This window comes from Salmo salar, chromosome ssa18, assembly GCF_905237065.1.
Source record: "Salmo salar chromosome ssa18, Ssal_v3.1, whole genome shotgun sequence".
NCBI classification, from domain to species: Eukaryota; Metazoa; Chordata; class Actinopteri; order Salmoniformes; family Salmonidae; genus Salmo; species Salmo salar.
This window is the reverse complement of record NC_059459.1, coordinates 67,119,613-67,130,946: the sequence shown is the minus strand read 5'-3', so window position 1 is coordinate 67,130,946 and position 11,334 is coordinate 67,119,613. Positions and strand designations below refer to the sequence as shown.

Genomic DNA, 11,334 nt, shown 5'->3' with positions numbered 1-11,334 from the left:
AATATTTTCTTCACAGTAATTAGGAATCACATACATGTCTCATTCCAAACTTACCACAGTAGCACCAGATGTATGCTGCTACGTTCTCGTACAATCATTTTCACAATTTGTACAAAAATATATAAAACAGTTAGAAGTGGAAAAACATGAGTATTTATTATCCTTAAACTAGTAGGTGAAGCAGGGAAAATATTTCACTGTTAGAGGGTGGGTTGTAGAACCCAACGAAAGCACCAAAACACTGTTGAAATGTCTTCCAGAACAATCTGTTGACTTTCTCCTCCATTCACTGATGTTCCCCATAAGATGCCATCAGAAGTAAAGGTAAGAGCTGCACGTAAGCTGGAGGAGCTGCAGGTTAACATTTCTAGATATGAATAAAGTGTAGATGCATTCCAAGCAGCCAGTTGAAAAGGGCACTAGAAGAAGACAGCCAGCACCAAACTGAATTTAATTGAGGAAATGTTCAAAAGAGGTGAAAAGGCACAAACTCATTAGTATCTTCATCAGCCAAACCAATCAAAATCTAGTTACCATGTTTTTTCAGCAAGTTAGGATAGTGTTAGGATAAAAACCAAAAAGGCCATATTTAAAGTTGAGAGAGCATCATTTTCTTATATTCAACAGCTTGTATTTTAAAGACTTGAATTTGCAGTTGTGAATTTGCAAAATGATGCACTTGGTTGGTAATGATGTAGTAAACATTTTTCCATCTCTACTAGCCACACCAGCAGTGCATTCAGCATTTCTCTAGTGAAGAACTCAATCTACTGTGATATGTCCATCCTTTTCACAGTCACTTCTGAAGGGGGAGTTGAGAACGAACGTTGAGTACATAGGTACCACTGAGTAGATTAAGTCTCAGTCCTTTACATTCTATGTTCTGTTGAGCTATAATAATGGACGTCATAGCGGAGGGGCGAGAGTTCATTTTGGGGCGATGGCGATGATGACAGGAGGGATCAGTAGATACTAAAGTGTCATTCCCAGCACTGTAAGCCAGGGTCATATTCATTAGGGTACACCGTAGCAAAAATGTTTCACAACGGAAACCAAAAATGAGCGTTTCTTATCGGACAAGCCCAGGTATTCCCTCCCTATTTCAGTCCTTTTTCTTCCGTTTGATGCCTAATGAACACTACTCGGCACGTCGGGGCTGATCTATTCAGCAGGTGGCGTCCACTGCGTTGAAGTTGCTGTCCATCTGGTGTCTGAAGGAGAGGCGAGCCTTGGTGGAGAAGTAGATCTGGGAGCCACTCAGACTGCTGCTGCTCTCGCCCTCGCTACCACACGACACCGTGGACGACAGGCGGGGCTTCATCTCCTCACTGGGGACTGGAGGGAGGAAGGACGGAGGGACGGAGAGAGAGAGGAGTTATTGAACCAGTAGCACGCAACGTTTTAGCATCTTTTTTCATGATGTTGTTGTTGTTGCCATGTCTCTACGTGTCTACATAGTGAGGGATGATTCGATCATGCTATTTAACATACATAATGGTATGCGTCATCCCTCGTGTCTTTTCGTAACTTAAATGTGACGTGATATCAACTTCGTTGACATTCGAATGATGTAAATCTAATAGAGCAGGCTCTTCATTACAAAGGTGTAGGTGGAATGAACGAATAACGAATGACTAAATGATTGACGGACTGTTATAATACTGGGAAGTGGACAGGAAAAGAAGAACAGAGTGACATAAAACTCATGATTGACTTTCATAAGCGGAGCCCGGAGCAAGACCTTCACTGTAGCCAACTCTGACATACCTGGTTATATCATGGCACTTGTTTCAACATGTCTTCCAAATATGTGTGTTTTTGATAATCATAGATTAGTTGTGCAGCATATTATTACTGCACAGACAGCCCTGGGGAGTTCTGACATAATGATAATGTATGTAATTAACTCTGTAAGGGCTGGGGAGTTCTGACATAATGATAATTTTTTTAACTAAATATGTAATGGCTGGGGAGTTATGACATAATGATAATGTATGTAATTAACTATGTAATGGCTGGGGAGTTCTGACATAATGATAATGTATGTAATTAACTCTGTAATGGCTGGGGAGTTCTGACATAATGATACTGTATGTAATTAACTATGTAATGGCTGGGGAGTTCTGACATAATGATATAGTATGTAATTAACTATGTAATGGCTGGGGAGTTCTGACATAATGATACTGTATGTAATTAACTATGTAATGGCTGGGGAGTTCTGACATAATGATAATGTATGTAATTAACTATGTAATGGCTGGGGAGTTCTGACATAATGATACTGTATGTAATTAACTATGTAATGGCTGGGGAGTTCTGACATAATGATACTGTATGTAATTAACTATGTAATGGCTGGGGAGTTCTGACATAATGATAATGTATGTAATTAACTATGTAATGGCTGGGGAGTTCTGACATAATGATACTGTATGTAATTAACTATGTAATGGCTGGGGAGTTCTGACATAATGATACTGTATGTAATTAACTATGTAATGGCTGGGGAGTTCTGACATAATGATACTGTATGTAATTAACTATGTAATGGCTGGGGAGTTCTGACATAATGATAATGTATGTAATTAACTATGTAATGGCTGGGGAGTTCTGACATAATGATACTGTATGTAATTAACTATGTAATGGCTGGGGAGTTCTGACATAATGATACTGTATGTAATTAACTATGTAAGAGCTGGGGAGTTCTGACATAATGATACTGTATGTAATTAACTATGTAAGGGCTGGGGAGTTCTGACATAATGATAATGTATGTAATTAACTATGTAATGGCTGGGGAGTTCTGACATAATGATAATGTATGTAATTAACTCTGTAAGGGCTGGGGAGCTCTGACATAATGATAATGTATGTAATTAACAATGTAATGGCTGGGGAGTTCTGACATAATGATACTGTATGTAATTAACTATGTAATGGCTGGGGAGTTCTGACATAATGATACTGTATGTAATTAACTATGTAAGGGCTGGGGAGTTCTGACATAATGATACTGTATGTAATTAACTATGTAAGAGCTGGGGAGTTCTGACATAATGATACTGTATGTAATTAACTATTTAATGGCTGGGGAGTTCTGACATAATGATACTGTATGTAATTAACTATGTAATGGCTGGGGAGTTCTGACATAATGATAATGTATGTAATTAACTATGTAATGGCTGGGGAGTTCTGACATAATGATAATGTATGTAATTAACTCTGTAAGGGCTGGGGAGTTCTGACATAATGATAATGTATGTAATTAACTATGTCATGGCTGGGGAGTTCTGACATAATGATACTGTATGTAATTAACTATGTAATGGCTGGGGAGTTCTGACATAATGATACTGTATGTAATTAACTATGTAATGGCTGGGGAGTTCTGACATAATGATAATGTATGTAATTAACTATGTAATGGCTGGGGAGTTCTGACATAATGATAATGTATGTAATTAACTATATAAGGGCTGGGGAGTTCTGACATAATGATACTGTATGTAATTAACTATGTAATGGCTGGGGAGTTCTGACATAATGATACTGTATGTAATTAACTATGTAATGGCTGGGGAGTTCTGACATAATGATAATGTATGTAATTAACTATGTAAGGGCTGGGGAGTTCTGACATAATGATAATGTATGTAATTAACTATGTAATGGCTGGGGAGTTCTGACATAATGATACTGTATGTAATTAACTATGTAAGGTCTGGGGAGTTCTGACATAATGATAATGCTAATGCATATAATACTGTAATAAGTACTATATGTGGAAGTTTGTAGTTCTCTCACCTGCAGGTAGGGGGCACTGTCTGCCCTTTTCACTATGTAACGGCTGACAGTGACAATGATATTGTATGTAACTAACTACGTAATGTCATGTACAACTCTAATATGTAATGCACTACTATGTAATGTAACTGACAGCCTGTAGTTCTCTCACCTGCAGGTGGGGGGCACTGTTTAGCCTTGCATCGCTCTTTACAGCGTCTGTACCAGGGGAAGCACTGGAGCACCTTCACACCCATGTCTGGAGCTGAGGGGAGCTGAGGGCCACTGAGGAGAGAGAGAGAAAGAGAGAGAGAGAGAAATATATGAATGGAGGAGTGAGGGGAGAATTTTTTTTTAAAACAGTCTTCTCCTGTAGATTTTGGTGTGTTTATCTGTTTCTGTTATCTTGACTTGTAGTTCCATAGCTTTTACACATCATTTGTCTCAAATGCCAAGCCCTAGACCTTTGTCTGGATTGGAATGACTTCTGCATATCATAACAAACCACAACATATCAAACCACAACCGCAAATTCATAGCTAATTGATTAACCTCATCACAAGAGCCAAATCAGCTAGTCGATTGTTAAGGCCGTCGCGAGAGACTACCAACTGTTTAACCTGGCCCTGATAACAGTTAACACGACAACTAGCCAACAAAACAAACCCACATTCACTCCCACAAAGCGTATGTGGCCACCGACTCTGAATGAACCTCTATCAACCAGACGTTACAGAGAGGATGAGTCTGATGGGTCTTCACCTCATCCTCACTCACAGGGGGTCGAACCATAATGGAATTAGTCCCGTCCAGTCCACTAGGCCAGTGGAATTAATAATGGAATTGGTCCAGTCTATGAGGGGACAAAGGGTTCAATGACATGACACGATGATGACTGATGAGGCTTAGCTCATTTCTATCGGGTCGCAGGCGAGCGTTCACACACATAATCCAGTCAATGGACGTCAACGGGCTATGGGCGACGGCTAGAGCAGCCGATTAAAAGCCTTGGCTTGAATTACACAGAGGTCACACGACACATACAACTCAAGACAGGATAAGGCATGCCTGGCCCATCATACCATATAGCACCGTAGGTGCTTAGAGAGATTATATGTGCATAGAGAGATATAATGCTCACGTCATGTCAAGTCTGCTACCCAAGGCACGTCTAATTGGCATTAAGATGCATGCTATGTGAAAGTCAGAGAACTTGAACTCCATGGATCTCATCCTCTCGGCATTTAGTCAGGCAGTTATAGTGACGCTGAAAGGATTTCATGCAATAGATGATATTTGCATAGTAAATGCAAACATTAATTGATGTATGCAGGCCCACTGAATACAGTACATTGACTATGGCTTGGATGTGTCGAGACTATGCTCCTGGCAGTCTGTCTGTCAATGACTCTGAATGTATTTAGATTCAATGTATATTTAGCGTTAGCATGTATAGACAGGCTATCTTGGCTTGGCGCACACTACCCACCCTACTATACCTCTCATTGAAGTCAAACGCACACACGCATGCACGCACACACACACAAACCCTACTTTGATTTGCTCTGGCCTACAGCTCTGCTCTTTGATCTGTGTGTGTGTGTGTGTGTGTGTGTGTGTGTGTGTGTGTGTGTGTGTGTGTGTGTGTGTGTGTGTGTGTGTGTGTGTGTGTCTGATTAGATGAATGTTTGTTGGGTCAATGGTTCATCTATTAAATTCTAACCTCAGGTCTTGTCAGTACTCTACCCGTGTGGCCCTTGGAGATAAGATAAACGGGGGGCCCCTCTGTCCACAGCAATGAACAAATATGCAATTGATTACAATGTTAAAGAAATAGAAGAGAATGGTGGTACTCAACTGAGACTGAAGAGCTGTCTGGTAAAAACCTTTCAGCAGAGTGTCGTCTGTATAGCTGTCTATTCATTCAGGAGATCTCAAAATAAATACCCTGTTTGACTGACCCTTTAATCCTGCTATTTACCCTGTGTTCCACTGACCTACTGTTAGGAGCCCCCCTGAATAGAACAGAGAAATGTAATGACTCTCTGTGGAAACAATCAAATGACTTTCTATTCTAAAACCTCTCACAAGGTCTTCCATCATCACAGAGCTCCATTTAGCTCTGATCTGTGGTAACATCAAGAGAGGGCGGCGGGGCTGCTGACAAACTCACGCTTTCCTTGCAAACCCTTGCCCACACAGAAGCCTGTCACCGTACTGTGCAGACGTGCAATCTGTAGCTAAAACCCTCTAACCTGGTAATCACTTATTGTTGGTTAGGGAGTGTGTGTGTGTGTGTGTGTGTGTGTGTGTGTGTGTGTGTGTGTGTGTGTGTGTGTGTGTGTGTGTGTGTGTGTGTGTGTGTGTGTGTGTGTGTGTGTGTGTGTGTGTGTGTGTGTGTGTGTGTGTGTGTGTGTGTGTGTGTGTGTGCGTTTTCCTGGCTGCTACAGCTTTCTCTGCACTCACAGGGATGAGGTCATTTCATAAAGATGTGATACCTCTCACACACTCTGTTAGCCCTTTTGACACTTAGAGGTCAGGCCAAAGGAGGACTCATTTCAGTGTGACACCCATTCCACTCTGTTAAGAGTCAGTCACAATGGGCAAAAATAGCTTTCTCAAAACAACTCTATTCTCTTTCTCTCACCATCTCTCTCTCATCTCTCCCCCCTCTGCAATCCTATCTCATAGACAGACACAGTGAATCCATTATACTAAGTCACACGTTGCTTGGCAAAGCACTAACTTTAGGAAGTTGGACCATGCCCACCTAAATCTCAGCTCTTCATATCGACAGTCACTGATCAATTTAGTCACTTAGGAATTCCTACGGGTGTTTAGGGCACCATTGTAATTGGTGAGACTCTGACTACAGAATATAACCTTGCTTGTTATTGTATGGGCAGTAGTGTACATTGGAGAGTGGGGGAAAGAGAGCAGGCTGGGCAGGAAAGATAACAATCCTGCAGTGTAGCCAAAGTCACACAGCGATAATACATTCTTTGTGTATTAATAAACCACTCAAACACACTTTTTTTCTCTCTCTGGGTCACAAACGCATGCACACACGCACACGCACACATACACATACACAGTCACACACGCACATACACATTCACACATGCACACACACATACACTAGATGGCCTGGTCAGTGGTGAGGAATTTGGGGCCCTGGTCATTACTGTCTGTAGTACAGCAAGTCTCTGGCAGAGAACAGCGATCACAGAGCCTAGAACAGAAAACAACCAGCCCAGTCCAGTGGGGGAGGGGGAGGGAGAGATGGGGAGAGAGATGGGGAGAGAGAAAGGTAGAAATGGAGAAAGAGAGAGGGGGAGGAGAGGGGGAGAGAGAGAGGGGGAGAGAGAGCAGGGGAGAAAGGAGAACAGTGGCCACCTAAACCACAGAGAGAGGGGGAGAGAGAGAGATAGGGGAGAGAGAGAGGGGGAGAGAGAGAGGGGGAGAAAGGAGAACAGAGGCCACCTAAACCACAGAGAGGGGGGGAGAGAGAGGGGGAGAAAGGAGAACAGAGCCCACCTAAACCACAGAGAGAGGGGGAGAGAGAGGGGAGAGAGAGAGGGGAGAAAGGAGAACAGAGCCCACCTAAACCACAGAGAGAGGGGGGAGAGAGAGGGTGAGAGAGAGCAGGGGAGAAAGGAGAACAGAGGCCACCTAAACCACAGAGAGAGGGGGAGAGAGAGAGGGGGAGAGAGAGAGGGGGAGAAAGGAGAACAGAGGCCACCTAAACCACAGAGAGAGGGGGAGAGAGAGAGGGGGAGAGAGAGCAGGGGGAGAAAGGAGAACAGAGGCCACCTAAACCACAGAGAGAGGGGGAGAGAGAGAGGGGGAGAGAGAGAGGGGGAGAAAGGAGAACAGAGGCCACCTAAACCACAGAGAGAGCAGGGGAGAAAGGAGAACAGAGGCCACCTAAACCACAGAGAGAGGGGGAGAGAGAGAGGGGGAGAGAGAGAGGGGGAGAAAGGAGAACAGAGGCCACCTAAACCACAGAGAGAGGGGGAGAGAGAGAGGGGGAGAAAGGAGAACAGAGGCCACCTAAACCACAGAGAGAGGGGGAGAGAGAGAGGGGGAGAGAGAGAGGGGGAGAAAGGAGAACAGAGGCCACCTAAACCACAGAGGGAGGGGGAAGCTGCAGCTAGCTTTTGGTCCCTTTTTCCTGTGTATGTTCCCTCTAAGTGCAGGATCCTGCCAGGGCAGGGCAAGGGAGAGTACTGTGTTGACGTGAGGGACGTGCAGCCCTGAACCATGGTTTTACTCACACACTGCCTGCTCAGTGACTTGTTCAGGCTGCTACTGAGGGATTTCTCAATGTTAATCAAACACACATAGGTTTGTCTTATCGTGCACTGATTCTTCATAGTGTGTGTGTGTGTTCAATGTGATTATCCACAGTTTACTCTCAACACATCCACAGTTAATTATGTATATTGTACAAATGACAGATTACATACAACTGAACTGTATACAACAAAACCGTTTTTAAAACAGGTTATTCATGCGTGTTGCTGCCTGGAATGTTTTGTTTGATGGTTAGCAGCATGTAACAAAACCAGAAAAGTCAAGGAGTATGTGAGCAAACTCTACAGAAATCTGATGATCTGTTTTCCAACCTTTCCTACCTCCATTCCAAGTATTCAGTCCCATGGGAGACTAAGGCCCATCCAAAATGACACCATATTCCCTAGGCAGTGCACTACTTTTGACCAGGGCCCATATGGCTCTGGTCAAAAGTAGTGCACTATGTAGGGAAGAGGGTGCTATTTGGGACGTATTCTTAGAATGTGTGGCAGTGAGCCTGGGTCTGTAATGCCCCTGAAAGAAGCAGGCCCCAGCCCAAGTCCAGTCCCTCCCTGCCATGGACTATGACGCACATATAGGCCTATTGGTGCCCAGTCTGTCCACTCACATTAGAACCCTTGCCCATCTCCAAAACAGCAATGGAAATGGGAAAGAAATAACAACAACTCTTCAAATCTAATTACATTTCTCAATCTCACCCAAAATACAACTTGTCTTGTAGTTGTGTCATATCTTTGTTATAAAATGTTGAATAACAGGAGGCCAATGGCAATTTACCCTTGAAGAGGGGCCCCGTTATTTGCATGCCATAGAGAGGGGGCCTCCGTGCGCATGCACGTGACAGGGTTGAATGAAGTGACAGAACAACAGAACCAGACGAGCTAATCCAAGCTTTCAATTAAACAGTGCATCACCTCTCTCTCCCCACCAACTTCCCCCCCACCTCTCTCTCCCCCCACCTCTCTGTCTCCCACCACCTCGCTCTCCCCACCAACTTCCCCCCCACCTCTCTCTCCCCCCACCTCTCTCTCTCCCACTTCTCTCTCTCTCCCCCCACCTCTCTCTCTCCCACCACTTCTCTCTCTCCCACCACCTCTCTCTCTCCCCCACCTCTCTCTCTCCCACCACCTCTCTCTCTCCCCCACCACCTCTCTCTCTCCCCCACCACCTCTCTCTCTCCCACCACCTCTCTCTCTCCCCCCACCTCTCTCTCTCTCATGATGGAAAATGAGATGCCCAACTGGATTGCTGAGCACTGAGCAGTAACCATGTGTATGTGATTATGTGTTATTTAAATACTAATTTTCAGTCAGCTGCTTCTATTGGAAGTATTTGAAAGTATTTTCAAATAATTTCCTATAAATAGCCTATTTGAAAGTATTTTCAAATAATTATTTCAAATACTATTTTCAAATACCTGGGTTAAATGCATGGGAGTGTATTTTAATCCGTGTATTTGAGTATTTTCAAATACATGCCAATACTTTCCAATTGTATTTCCAAATACATTCCAATATTTAAGCACTTGTCTTTTCAAATAAAACATATCTGAATATTTACTTCGAAATGTATGTGAAATTAATGAGATGCTTGCTGTTTGGGGTTTTAGGCTGGGTTTCTGTATAGCACTTTGTGACATCAGCTGGTGTAAGAAGGGCTTTATAAATACATTTGATAGACTGAGATACTTCAAACATTATTTGAACCCAGGTCTGGCAGTACCAGAATTTGTTTGTCTGAAAGCCTAGAGGAGAGCGTGTGGATGTAAATAATAAATGTAGGTGTGTTTACTTCACCGTGGAAGAAGCAGTGCTGACAGTAGACTACTGACAGGAAGTCTATTCATTCATAAATCATTCTCTGTCTCAATAACATGTCGTACATAAAATACATTGTTCGGTGTCATCTGGAGATGAGTAGAAAGGGTCCGTTTTAACTAAGATGGCATTTTCTGATATCCATGCAGACTCCATGTATTCATGAATCATCTCAGAGAAGTAGTTCTTAACTACGGTCAGTATTTTTAGATTATCCTCTTCTGAGAGCTTTATGAATACGGGCCCGGGTCTAAATGCCAAATGATGCAGACAAATATTGAAGTCAACAAAAACACTGAACAACAATGTGCACTGGTAAGTCTATGCCGAAGCTTGAGTAAGGTTTATGCTTGCCGTTCTCAATTAGAGACAGGCTATATACAGACAAACCCACAGACTCGTTATTGCGGCTCTCATGGGACGCTTCCACCCAGACACACCGACTACAGCAGTAGTAAGCAGTAGCAGCAGTAAACAGCCCCGCAGCCCGCAGCTCAGCTACCTCTCTCTCAGAGGCAAGTTCGTTTTCAACAACATTTCGTTTTTGGTCTTTATATATGTGTTGTATATTCTGCTGTAAATTCATTAAATGTCTCCTCAACAGTGCACTAAAGTGAAATAAATAACAATGTAATAACACTGTTCTTGTTGATTTAAATAGTTGCTTATGATAAAAGTAGGAACGTCTGGAAAAACGCACCTTTTTAACGTAAAGAGAAGCACAATAACCTACCTGATGTAGCTGCAACTTTGCAGATCTTGAAGAACAATGCGCAATTTTCAAGTAGGCTACCTGTACAATCGTATCGGACTACTGGTTCCAATTCAATGGTGAATTCACCATTAGCAACTTTGATTGGTGGACTATCTGATGTCAGTTCAAAGGCCAGCTGTCGCGAACTGCACAAGACTCTGTGCGGAGTGAGCGTTCTGTTCCAAATGCGCGGTTGGTCCGTGCACTGGATGGCAACATGCAAAGGTTTGTGGAGCGCATGGAGCGCCTGAACTTTAAATAGCTAATCCCTGGAGCACGTCCACGAGACACGCCTCCCTCACTCCCTTGCTCCCCCAATCTCCCTCTCCCTCCTTCTACCTCCTTTCCTCTGTCTTCCACAGCCTATAGAGAGCCCAGAAGGTAAACAGAAGGTAAACAAACACACCTCCACGTTCACACCTCCCCTTTCGTAGGTCTTTGATTGGCCTGCCTATATATTGACATGGTATGAAGTATGACCATGAAATTATATCAAAATGTAGTGAAACAAAAAATGATTGGTGGTTTTCAAATGGCACGTATGAAGTCCCACTCACATAGACTAATCAGAGCAGTGGTTAGGGGAGTAGGGGATAATTGGGGATTACAAAGTGGATATCTGTCGTTCTGCCTCTGAACAGGGCAGTTAACCCA

The 11,334-nt window shown here is 43.3% G+C and overlaps 1 long non-coding RNA gene across 1 annotated transcript; it reads right to left on the bottom strand.

The window, feature by feature from the left end:
* Positions 1–130: 130 nt before the first annotated feature.
* LOC106577779 (uncharacterized protein C17orf114) lies at positions 131–10,930 on the bottom strand. The gene is made up of 3 exons (XR_001322197.2): positions 10,660–10,930; positions 3,965–4,077; positions 131–1,335 (listed from the first exon to the last, which is right to left on the bottom strand). It is a non-coding gene; the product is annotated as an uncharacterized protein C17orf114 (long non-coding RNA).
* Positions 10,931–11,334: the final 404 nt, after the last annotated feature.